The sequence below is a fragment of the Oncorhynchus keta genome, chromosome 22 (assembly GCF_023373465.1).
Source record: "Oncorhynchus keta strain PuntledgeMale-10-30-2019 chromosome 22, Oket_V2, whole genome shotgun sequence".
Lineage (NCBI taxonomy): Eukaryota > Metazoa > Chordata > Actinopteri > Salmoniformes > Salmonidae > Oncorhynchus > Oncorhynchus keta.
Window position 1 is genome coordinate 4,086,527 of NC_068442.1, and position 12,569 is coordinate 4,099,095.

The following is a 12,569-nucleotide window of genomic DNA, read 5'->3' on the forward strand; positions in this document are numbered from 1 at the left end:
GTAAACATATGAAGTGGCATTGTTTAAAGTGGCTGGTGATACATTTTTTACATACATTTTTCCAATATTAAAGTGGCTGGAGTTGAGTCAGTGTGTTGGCAGCAGCCACTCAATATTAGTGGTGGCTGTTTAACAGTCTGATGGCCTTGAGATAGAAGCGGTTTGACAGTCTCTCAGTCCCTGCTTTGATGCACCTGTACTGACCTCACCTTTTGGATGATAGCGGGGTGAACAGGCAGTGGCTCGGGTGGGCTAGGTACAAGGTCGTCAAGGTTCTCATTAGCAGCTTTGAGAAATTCCTTGTATATTGTGCTCACCCATCAGGGGGCTTTGGCTTTGTAGGACCAATCCTGCCAGGCAGGCTCAGTATCTTGTGGGGACGATTCTGCTTTCGTGGCTCTCTGATCACATTTATCTCTCTGTTTTGGCTGTGTATAGGCTAGTAACAGTAGGCCCAGAAAACAGATAAAGCCTTCTCCTTAGTGTATGGGTCGCTCAGGTGGGGTGTAAAATGGATATCCCATATCACAAAATTGAAAGCTCTCTCTCAAAACTCCAAACACAAATTTGAAAGCTCACTCTCAAAACCCCTGCTCACAGACACTCATGGGCTCTGGGATTTGCAACCATTTTCCTTTTTCACTCACTTCACTCCACACTTTTTCCAAACACAAAAACACACACCCCACCTTACATCACTATACACCCGCACATACCCACATACTGTGCCTTCTATGTCCTCTGTTTGCTGTGTTTCTATCCCTACAATGTTGTGTTCCACTTCCATATATTTAGTATTTAGCTAATTATCCTTTCTTCTAATGCTGTCTTATCTATTCATAAAATACTATAAATAGAAAGTCAAATAGTAATTATTTTACAACTTGAATATAGTATGAATGCACCAATTTGTAAGTCGCTCTGGATAAGAGCGTCTGCTAAATGACTTAAATGTAATGTAAATGTATAGTGTAGTTGTAGTTTATTTCTTTACAGGCTACCATTTTCCTATTGTTACAATATTTCTCACCACTTTATCCGTGACTTTTCAATTACTAAAATAACCACATTAACCCTAAATATAAGCAACCTTTTCCACCAAAAATTGGGCTCGTCCGGGATTTGAACCCGGGACCTCTCGCACCCTAAGCGAGAATCATACCCCTAGACCAACGAGCCATCAACGAAAATCTTGTCCTACAGTTAAACTTTCAGCCCTTCCTCCTCCTCATAGGTCTGTGTGTCAATTTCCAGTTTGTGATGTGGCAAGTACAATTCTACTGTTAGACTGCCCTCTGGTGGTAGTCATAAACACTGTTTTGGAAGTTTTACATACATTGTCAGAATTACAAACAAAACCTTTGTGACTGACATGTTTATGAAGAACTGTAGACTTGCCTGTTATCGTTTGTATTGTGGAAATTGAGGACTATGCATGACTATAGTGTTACAGGTAAAAAAAAACATTGAATTTTCACAGTGGTTGACAGATAAGAGAATTTATAAAGTAGCCTTGCCTGTTGTTGACAGTCCTTATAATACTATAGTTAAGCAATCATGCCCGAGGAGGTGTGGTATTTGGCCAATATACTATGGCTAAGGGCTGTTCTTAGCACAACGCAAGGTGGAGTGCCTGGACACAGTCCTTTAGCCACCAACAAACCGGACTGAAAAAAATCCCACCTCATATTTAAACTTCTCCCCGTTTCCATTGGCTCGACATGTTCACAAACTGAATAAAGGGAATTTATTTCCTCAAAAGTTGGGCTCGTCCGGGATTTGAACCCGGGACCTCTCGCACCCAAAGCGAGAATCATACCCCTAGACCAACGAGCCATGTAGAAAAAAGTAGAACACATAGATTTTAAACTCTACTCCCTTCCACCCCTGTCACTGACGTTAAGTATGTGTGAAATCTGAGGAATGTCCTCAGTGAAACTGTGACTTGACTGACCTTAAATGGTAATGTTTTTATTTATTTTATTTAACCTTTAATTAACTAGGCAAGTCAGTTAATAACAAATTCTTATTTACAATGATGGCCTACCAAAAGGCAAAAGGCCTTCTGTGGGGACGTGGGCTGGGATTATAAAATATACATATATTTTTTAAATATTTTTTTAAATTAATAAAAAAAATATAGGACAAAAGACACATCACAACAAGAGAGACAACACACCACTACATAAAGAGAGACCTAAGACAACAACATAGCTAGGCAGCAACACATGACAACACAACATGGTAGCAACACAATATGACAACAACATGGCAGCAGCACAACATGGCCGCACACAAAACATGGTACAAACATTATTGGGCACAGACAACAGCACAAAGGGCAAGAAGGTAGAGACAACGTTACATCATGCAAAGCAGCCACAACTGTCAGTAAGAGTGTCCATGATTGAGTCTTTGAATGAAGAGATTGAGATAAAACTGTCCCGTGTTTGTGCAGCTCGTTCCAGTCGTTAGCTGCAGCGAACTGAAAAGACGAGCGACCCAGAGATGGGTGTGCTTTGGGGACCTTTAACAGAATGTGACTGGCAGAACGGTTGAGGTGGATGAGGGCCGCAGTAGATATCTCAGATAGTGAGGCGTAAGAGGGTTTTATAAATAAGCATCAACCAGTGGGTATTGCAACGGGTATACAGAGATGCCCAGTATACAGAGGAGTATAGAGTGCAGGGATGTGTCCTATAAGGAGCATTGGTGGCAAATCTGATGGCCGAAGGGTAAAGAACATCTGGCCGCTCTAGAGCACTCTTACCTACCGATCTATAAATTACGTCTCCGTAATCTAGCATGGGTAGGATGCTCATCTGAATCAGGGTTAGTTTGGCAGCTGGGGTGAAAGAGGAGTGATTACGATAGAGGAAACCAAGTCTAGATTTAACTTGTTATGTCACAGCCTGATTCTAAAATGGATTAAATACGTTTTTTCTCTTCATACACACAAACCCCCATAATGACAAAGCGAAAACACATTGTTTTAATTACATTTTGCAAATGTATAAAAAATTGAAACGGAAATACCTTATTTACATAACTTCTTAGGGCTTAGACCCCTTTTGTTCTCCAATTGTCGCCTGAATGACGTGCCCATAGCACCCTTTGCTATGAGACTCAAAATTGAGCTCAGGTGCATCCTGTTTCCATGGATCATGCTTGAGTTGTTTCTACAACTAGATTGGAGTCCACCTGTGGTAAATTCAATTGATTGGACAACTTCTCCCCCTCAGGAGACTGACAAGATTTGGCATGGGTCCCCAGATCCTCAAAAACGTTATACTGCTGCACCATGGTTGCATCACCGCCTGGTATGGCAACTGGCCGGCATCTGACCGTAAAGCGCTACAGAGGGCAGTGCATACGGCCCAGTACATCACCTGCCACCCAGGACCTATCTACTAGGCGGTGTCAGAGGAAGACCCAAGAAATTGTCAAAGACTCCAGTCAGCCAAGTCATAGACGGTTTTCTCTGCTACTGCTACTGCACGGCAAGCGGTACCGTAGCGCCAAGTCTAGGACCAAAAGGCTCCTTAACAGTTTCTACCCCCAAGCCATAAAGATACTGAACAATCTTAACCTTAACACTGCTGCTACTCGCTGTTGATTATCTAGGCATACTCTCTTTACTCCTCTACCTACATGTACAAATGACTTCAACTCAACTGTACCCCAGCACATTGACTCGGTACCAGTAACCCCTGTATACAGCCTCGTTACTCTTATTTTATTGTGTTTTTATTTTTATTTTATTACTTAAGTTTATTTAATAAATAAATATTTTCTTAACTTTATTTCTTGAACTGCATTGTTGGATAAGGGCTTGTAAGTAAGCATTTCACGGTAAGGTCTACAACTGTTGTATTCGGAGCATGTGACAAATACAATTGTATTTTATTGGGTTTAAAAACAAACAAAAGAGAACTATGTAAAAATACATTGTGTCCGTAAAATGTATATAGCATGTATGAACTGGAAGTAGAAACTTAAGTGTTGTTGTCCATTAGTTTACTCCAATTAGGCGAGGGGTGGATTAGGGGAAAAACATAAAGGAAAATATACTATATATATATATATATAAAGATATATGGAGGATTGGAAATGATGCAGACAATTACATTGATGGAATCTACTATCTATCTGCAATATTAAAGCTGATCAACCCCCTAAGAAATAAAAACAGCTGAAGTCGGAAGTTTCCATACACCTTAGCCAAATACATTTCAACTCAGTTCACAATTACTGACATGTAATCCTAGTAGAAATTCCCTGTTTTAGGTCAGTTAGGATCACCACTTTATTTTAAGAATGTGAAATGTCAAAATAATTGTAGAGAGAATGATTTATTTGAGCTTTTATTTCTTTCATAACATGTGTCAGAAGTTTATACACTCAATTAGTATTTGATAGCATTGCCTTTAAATTGTTTAACTTGGGTCAAACATTTTGTGTAGCCTTCCACAAGCTTCCAACAATAAGTGGGTGAAATTTGGCCCATTCCTCGTGACAGAGCTGGTGTAACTGAGTCGCGTTTGTAGGCCTCCTTGCTCACACATGCTTTTTCAGTTCTGCCCACATATTTTCTATAGGATTGAGGTCAGGGCTTTGTGATGGCCACTCCAATACCTTGACTTTGTTGTCCTTAAGCCATTTTGCCACAACTTTGGAAGTATGCTTTGGGTCAATCTCCATTTGGAAGACCCATTTGCAACCAAACTTTAAATTCCTGACTGATGTCTTGAGATGTTGCTTCAATATAGCAACATACAGTGGGCAAAACAGTATTTAGTCAGCCACCAATTGTGCAAGTTCTCCCACTTAAAAAGATGAGAGAGGCCTGTAATTTTCATCATAGGTACACTTCAACTATGACAGACAAAATGAGAAATAAAATCCAGAAAATCACATTGTATGATTTTTTATTTATTTATTTGCCAATTATGGTGGAAAATAAGTACTTGGTCACCTACAAACAAGCAAGATTTCTGTCTCTCACAGACCTGTAACTTCTTCTTTAAGAGGCTCCTCTGTCCTCCACTCGTTACCTGTATTAATGGCACCTCTTTGAACTTGTTATCAGGATATAATACACCTGTCCACAACCTCAAACAGTCACACTCCAAACTCCACTATGGCCAAGACCAAAGAGCTGTCAAAGGACACCAGAAACAAAATTGTAGACCTGAATCTGACTGAATCTGCAATAGGTAAGCAGCTTGGTTTGAAGAAATCAACTGTGGGAGCAATTATTAGGAAATGGAAAACATACAAGACCACTGATAATCTCCCTCGATCTGGGGCTCCACGCAAGATCTCACCCCGTGGGGTCAAAATGATCACAAGAACAGTGAGCAAAAATCCCAGAACCACACGGGGGGACTCAAATCATGCAGTGCCAGACGTGTCCCCCTGCTTAAGCCAGTACATGTCCAGGCCCGTCTGAAGGTTGCTAGAGAGCATTTGGATGATCCAGAAGAAGATTGGGAGAATGTCAGATGAAACCAAAATATAACTTTTTGGTAAAAACTCAACTTGTCGTGTTTGGAGGACAAAAAATGCTGAGTTGCATCCAAAGAACACCATACATACTGTGAAGCATGGGGGTGGAAACATCATGCTTTGGGACTGTTTTTCTGCAAAGGGACAAGGACGACTGATCCGTGTAAAGGAAAGGATGAATGGGGCCATGTATCATGAGATTTTGAGTGAAAACCTCCTTCCATCAGCAATGGCATTGAAGATGAAATGTGGCTGGGTCTTTCAGCATGACAATCATCCCAAACACACCGCCCGGGCAGCGAAGGAGTGGCTTCATAAGGAGCATTTCAAGGTCCTGGAGTCTCCAGATCTCAACCCCATAGAAAATCTTTGGAGGGAGTTGAAAGTCCGTGTAGCCCAGCAACAGCCCCAAAACATCACTGCTCTAGAGGAGATCTGCATGGAGGAATGGAGTCGTGGGTCATGGAGTCGTGGGTCAATAGGGAGTACAGGAAGGGACTGAGCACTTACCCCTGAGGGGCCACTGTGTTGAGGGTCAGAGTGGCGGATGTGTTGTTGCCTACCCTCACCACCTGGGTGGCCCATCAGGAAGTCCAGGATCCAGATGCAGAGTGTCCTTAGCTAAATGATGACCTTGGAGGGCATAATGAAGTGGAACACTGAGCTGTAGTCAATGAACAGCATTCTCACAAAGGTGGTCCTTTTGTTAATGTGGGAAAGGGCAGTGTGTAGTGCAATAGAGATTGTGTCATCTGTGGATCTGTTGGGGCAGAATGCGAATTGGAGTGGGTCCAGGGTTTCTGGGATGATTGTGTTGATGTGAGCCATGACCAGCCTTTCAAAGCATTTCATGGCTACAGATGTGAGTGATATGGGGTAGTAGTCATTTAAACAGGTTACCTTGGCCTTCTTGGAAACAGGGACTATGGTGTTTTGCTTGAAGCATGTAGGTATTACAAACTGTGTCAGGGAGAGGTAAAACATGTCAGTGAAGACACTTTCCAGCTGGTCAGCTCATGCTCTGAGTATGTGTCCTGGTCATCCACCTTGTTAATGTTAACCTGTTTATTAAAGGTCTTACTCACATCGGCTATGGAGAGCATGATCATACAGTCTTCCAGAACAGCTGGTGCTCTCACAGATGGTTCAGTGTTGTTTGCCTCGAAAGCAAGCATAGAGGGCATTTAGCTCATCTGGTAGGCTCGCATCACGGGGCAGCTCTCGTCCGGGTTCCCTTTTGTAATCCGGGATAGTTTGCAAGCCCTAACACATATGACGAGCGTCAGAGTTGGTGTAGTATGATTCGATCTTTGTCCTGTATTGACACTTTGCCTGTTGGACGATCCGTCGGACGGAATAGCAGGATTTCTTATAAGCAGACGGATTAGTGTCCCGCTCCTTGAAAGTGGCAGTACGAGCCTTTAGCTCAGTGCAGATGTTGCCTGTCATCCATGGCTTCTGGTTGGGATATGTACGTACGGACACTGTGGGGACGACGTCGTCGATTCATATAATGAAGCTGGTGAATGATGTGATAAACTCATCAATGCCATATGATAAATGCCAGAACATATTCCCATTTGTGCAAGCGAAACAGTGCTGTGGCTTAGCTATTATGGATCATATTTATATTACAGGGGAAGAGCTCCATTCCTGACAGACTGATCATATTCAATAGCAACCTCAGAGGCTCCTAAATCAGGATGCTGCCTTGTAGGATGTTTTATAGGTAAGGTTGCTTGCAGGCAGATTAGTTGTCAAACTGATTTATAGGCAGATGGATATCTTATCCAGGGGGTGAAATTTATTCCGGGCAGGCTGATCAGATTAAATTTCAGTCTCAGAGGCTGATGCCAGGTTGCTGCCTTCTAGGTTGTTTAGTAAGTAAAAGCGCCTTGCAGGCAGATTAGCTGTCAGCACTTTATAGGCTGATGCATATAATCCAGAGTGGGTGAACTCTATTCCTGGCAGGCGGATCAGATTCAATAACAGCCTTAGAGGCTGATAAATCAGGACATCCGGATGGTGCCTTGTAGGCTGTTTCATGTGTAAGGCTCCTTGCAGACAGCCTTACAAGGCAGCATCCTGATTTATCAGCCTTTGAGGCTGCTATTGAATCTGATAAAGCCCTGAGGCTTTATCCCTGTGCCAGTTCATCTTGTATGTTTTTCAAGTCAAACAGCGGTTTCCCCGTACTCCTGCTTCTATTCTCTTTTGCTAGTCCTCCCGGTTTTTGACCCTTGCCTGTTTTCTGGACTCTGTACCCGCCTGCCTGAACAGTCTGCCTGCCCTGACCTCGAGCCTGCCTGCCACTCTGTACCTCCTAGACTCTGAACTGGTTTTGACCTTTTGCCAGTCCACGACCAATCTCTTGCCTAACCCTTTTGGATTGTTTAATAAATATCAAGACTCAAACCATCCGCATCCCATGTCTGCATCTAGGTCTTGCCTTGTGCCCTTATAAGAAAATGATATTGTGATCTCAACAAAACAACGTTTTATTTATCTCATGATCACGACATAACGAGGGAATCGTTTTTTTTTATTCACATGTCCTCTCTGGACTTCCGTAGTAATCCGATGACATCTTTTTTAAAGTAATCTGGTCGGATTACAGTTTCTTCATATTTGTTATTGATTATGTACTCCCCAATACATGTAATCCATTACTACCCAACCCTGGAAACACTGTAATTATGTTCCTTTTGGGGCTCTTTTCTTCTGGCCGACAGGCCAATTCAATAATAGACCTAATGTTTGTCCTCAGTTTAAATTGCTGCCTGCACCTGTCCTAGTCTGCATCTCAAATGACACCCTATTACCTATATAGTGCACTACTTTTGACCAGAGCCCTATACATGGAATAGTGTGCCGTTTGGGATGCACATTCAGTCACCACACCCTTCTACCTGACTAAAAGAGTGGCTGCATGACCTCTAATCTGTGCCCTCTGACCCTCCAGCCCAGCCCTCAACACCTGTCTGCCAGGTGGACCTCTGTATCACAGCTGGTTCTGTGTGTGTGTTTATGTGTGAGAGGTTGATTAGCCTGCTGAGCGAGGGGGAGGTGGGTCTGCTACGGAAAAGGTGACTTTTTACTTGCTTGTGACTTGAGTGTGATTTATTTGTGTGATTAGAATGATTTATTCAAGGCAGTTTATAACACAGTATACAGTACATGTCAATCACATAATCATTGAACCCTTCGAAGGACCTTAGCTTCCTGAGCACTGTTGTGCCAAGGCTGTGCATGTGTGCGTGAGTGAGTGCCACAGTCACATCACAAAGTGCCGCTCTGCTCTGGGGCTGTCCAGTTCAAAGAGATCTCATGACAGAACCTTCCGCCCAGCCAGCCTAGCCTAGTTCAGCTCACCTGTAGACAATTAACCTGTGGTTAAAGTGCAATGTGTGGGTGTCAAGGAAAGGTAGGCCTTGATAACATTAGATTGTTATCACTGCATCTCCTCTGTATAAACCACATGTAGATTTGCATAGAGGCGAGAGCAACCATGACTCGTGACTGTATCAGGGTCTGTAAGGTTTGTGGGGCCAAGGTGGAGGGTTGGTTGGGCAAGACACCAGGGGTTGTGTTCAGATTAGGCCTACTGTAGGTGCTGTATTGTGAAATGAATAAAGGCATTTTAGGTCAGTAGTGTTATGTTTGGCACTCCTAAGAACTGTTGTTGTTGTTGTTGAAAGGACAGGGTTAGATATGTACTGTATAGTGATGGTGTGATGTTATAGGACAGCATGAGAGGTGACCACTGTCCATTAGATGTCCCTCTAGTCTACAGAAACACATCACATCTCTGTTTTCACTGTAACATTCACGTATTAACTGAGGCAGCTTAACTGAGTACAGTGTATGCACAATTGCACATCAGTTGTGTGAGAGTATTGTGACAGGTGCAAACAGACAAGTGAGACATTCATATTTTGGTCCTAAATTTGATAGCCTTTGTCTTTTTGAAATCAGTCTTATTTCCTGTCTGAATGTGATCAATTGTTGGAGCTGACTCTAAGAATCAAATGATTTCCTGACTAAGAATCTAAGAATGTCCTGACTCCAAGAATCTAAGAATGTCCTGTCTCTAAGAATATAAGAATCTCCTGCCTAATCTAAGAATCTCTAAGAATGGAATACTGCCTTCCCATAAGACAGGACCACCTTAGGATGAAGGCCAGACATCCTTTCATTCACAGATAAGGTGATGGAGAGAGAGGGGCAGGGAGGTAGAGAGAGTTTATCAGAGTCATCTCACATGGCAGTAATGCATCGCCACATTGTAAATGTTTCTGCTCATGCAGCTAAAGTGAAAGGCAGCAGGGTCAGTCATACGGGTCACTCACACTCATCCACAGTTTCCTGGTAATCACTAGAAGGAAGTCTTCAGAGTTTCCCACAGTGGCAGGACAATGTACCCGGTCTTGGCTGAGTGGAACGTAGTTCTCTACCATCTCTTGCTCACCTCACTCCCTCCCTGTCCTCTCTCTCGATTCAATTCAATTCGAGGGCTTCATTGGCACGGAAAACATATGTCAATATTGCCAAACGCAAGTGATGTAAATAAACAAAAGTGAAGTAAACTATACAAATTAACAGTAAACACTGCACAAAAGTTCCAAAAGAATAAAGACATGTCAAATGTCATATTATGTGCGAAGAAATAAAGTACAAAAGGGAAGATAAATAAACATAAACATGGGTTGTATTTACAATGGTGTTTGTTCTTCACTGGTTGCCCTTTTCTTGTTGCAACAGGTCACAAATATTGCTGCTATGATGGCACACTGGGGTACTTCACCCAGTAGATATGGGAGTTCATCAAAGTTGGGTTTGTTTTCAAATTCTTTGTGGGTCCGTGTAATCTGAGGGAAATATGTGTCTCTAATATACATTTGGTAGGAGGTTAGGAAATGCATCTCAGATATTCCACCTCATATTGTGGGCAGTGTGCAGATAGCCTTGCTTCTCTCTCTCTCTCTCTCTCTCTCTCTCTCTCTCTCTCTCTCTCTCTCTCTCTCAACCTTTTGTCTTTGGAGGTGATCCAACATATTTTCTCTCATCACATGATGGGATTGTCCTGCTGTAAATGTTGATAGGGTGGAGGAGAAAATGCCTTTGTCGGATCCCAAGGGGATGGTGACTACATTTGGACCTGGGCGCAAAATCACTTTATTTTTCTTATATTGTGGTTATGATGATTTTCTGTATGACTGATAAATTAGTAGTTTTCAGGAAATAATTTTGCATTTATCCTTTTATTAGTATCCAATATAGGACATTAGGCTACATACAGTGCATTCTGAAAGTATTCAGACCCCTTGACACATTTTGTTATGTTACAGTCTTATTCTAAAATGGATTGCATTTTGACGAAGCAAAAACAGTTTTAGAACACTTTGGATGTTTAATTTTTTTTTTTTAACGGAAATATCACATTTACATAGGTACAGGGGTTCTTCCTTTAAAAGTTGCGTCATACTGCAGCACACCTTGCTGCCGCAGAATTGTATGGCACGTTATTTCACTGTCAGCCATTGTTACCATTAATGCTAGTTAATGAAAATCTGACCACCAGAGGGCATCTTTGAGAAGAATTTGATAGCCTTCAATATTTGTCATACTAGAGAATTTAACACTTTTTTTGTAAGAACATATTATACATGATTGATTTGATACATTTTGCTTAATTAATTAGATGAATATTATGGTGTTACTATTCCAAGAAAAACAAAAAACGTTCCATTAGGATGGAACGGAAAATATGGTGCTGTACAACGTGACGGTCGGGAGTAGGCTACAGTACTAAGAGCATAACATGTCCACACCCTAATTGTAGTTTAACCAATGCCCAAACTGAGATTCAGTGAAAATTAATTGATTTAATTGATTTAATTGATTTAATTGATTTATCAAGACCAGTCCCCATGCTTGTCTCTGAGCAGCGCGAAACGGTGCTGAAATAGTTGACCACAGCGAGTAGGCTACTGCTTAAAGTCCTATTGCTTCTAACTTCAATATGCTTTTTAAATAAATAAATAACTAAGACCTACACCACTTTAAACAGGACATTACTCAACACATGTCGCCTACGGTAGGCCTATAGCTTATCAATTTTATTTTTCAATGACGTGACTCTCAGCCAATAATAAGATTTAGAGCAGGGGTGTCAAAGTCAAATGGACGGAGGGCCAAATAAAAAATTTAGCTACAAGCCGAGGGCCGGACTGTTCGAATGTTCATTGAAAAATTTTTAAATGACGCATATAGTCTAGTGAACCTAATTGAACCTACTGAAAACCTAACAAATATATTCCAATATGATCAGATAAATAAAGCAATATTTTCTTATGGCTCTGTCAGTAATCTTTAATTTTCAACAGACACAAAAGACAAATTTCCTTTATATAAAAATCCCCATAACATGAACATTAAATGAAAGAAACCGGTATTCAAGGCACCATCAGTAGCCTATATTTTCTATTTTAGCAAAAGTGGGCTAAATTTACTTCAAAGAAAAAAACAATAATAGCAATTTTCTATCATCCACTCAACTGAAATATTTTAAAAATATAATTGGATTGAAATACAATAAAATAAAGTGCAAAAATCTATTAATCAAAAACAACACTTTGTTTAAGGAGAAGTAACATGCAGTGAAAACAAATATTAAACTTTAACTTTTAAACTTGAACTGAGTAAAAACTCTAAATATGTGATTGCACAGTAATGTTCACTTGTTTGAGGTTGAGGGTGATACTTGGTGGTGTCCCATCTTTTCCACAAGTTCATCAATGTTCGGGGTAAGGCTCTGAGCTGAGGAAATCCTCAGAATTGAGTGGAGGTGTTCAGCAGTAAGTCGACTTCTGTGTGATGTTTTGTTCAAGTTCATCAAAGAAAACAGTTGTTCACACAGGTATGTGCTGCCAAACATAGACAACGTTTGAGCAGCCTGGATGCGCAGCTGGGGCATTGTGTCGGGGAGGAAACGGGCGAACTCCGCAGCACCCACTGCCGCATATTTTGCCCTCAGTGCATCATTGCATTGGAGGTCAATC

General features: G+C 41.5%; 2 non-coding genes across 2 annotated transcripts; both read right to left on the bottom strand.

Moving 5' to 3' along the window:
- Window positions 1-1,107: 1,107 nt before the first annotated feature.
- trnap-agg (transfer RNA proline (anticodon AGG)) lies at window positions 1,108-1,179 on the bottom strand. The gene has a single exon. It is a non-coding gene; the product is annotated as a tRNA-Pro (tRNA).
- A 585-nt stretch (window positions 1,180-1,764) lies between these two features.
- trnap-ugg (transfer RNA proline (anticodon UGG)) lies at window positions 1,765-1,836 on the bottom strand. The gene has a single exon. It is a non-coding gene; the product is annotated as a tRNA-Pro (tRNA).
- Window positions 1,837-12,569: the final 10,733 nt, after the last annotated feature.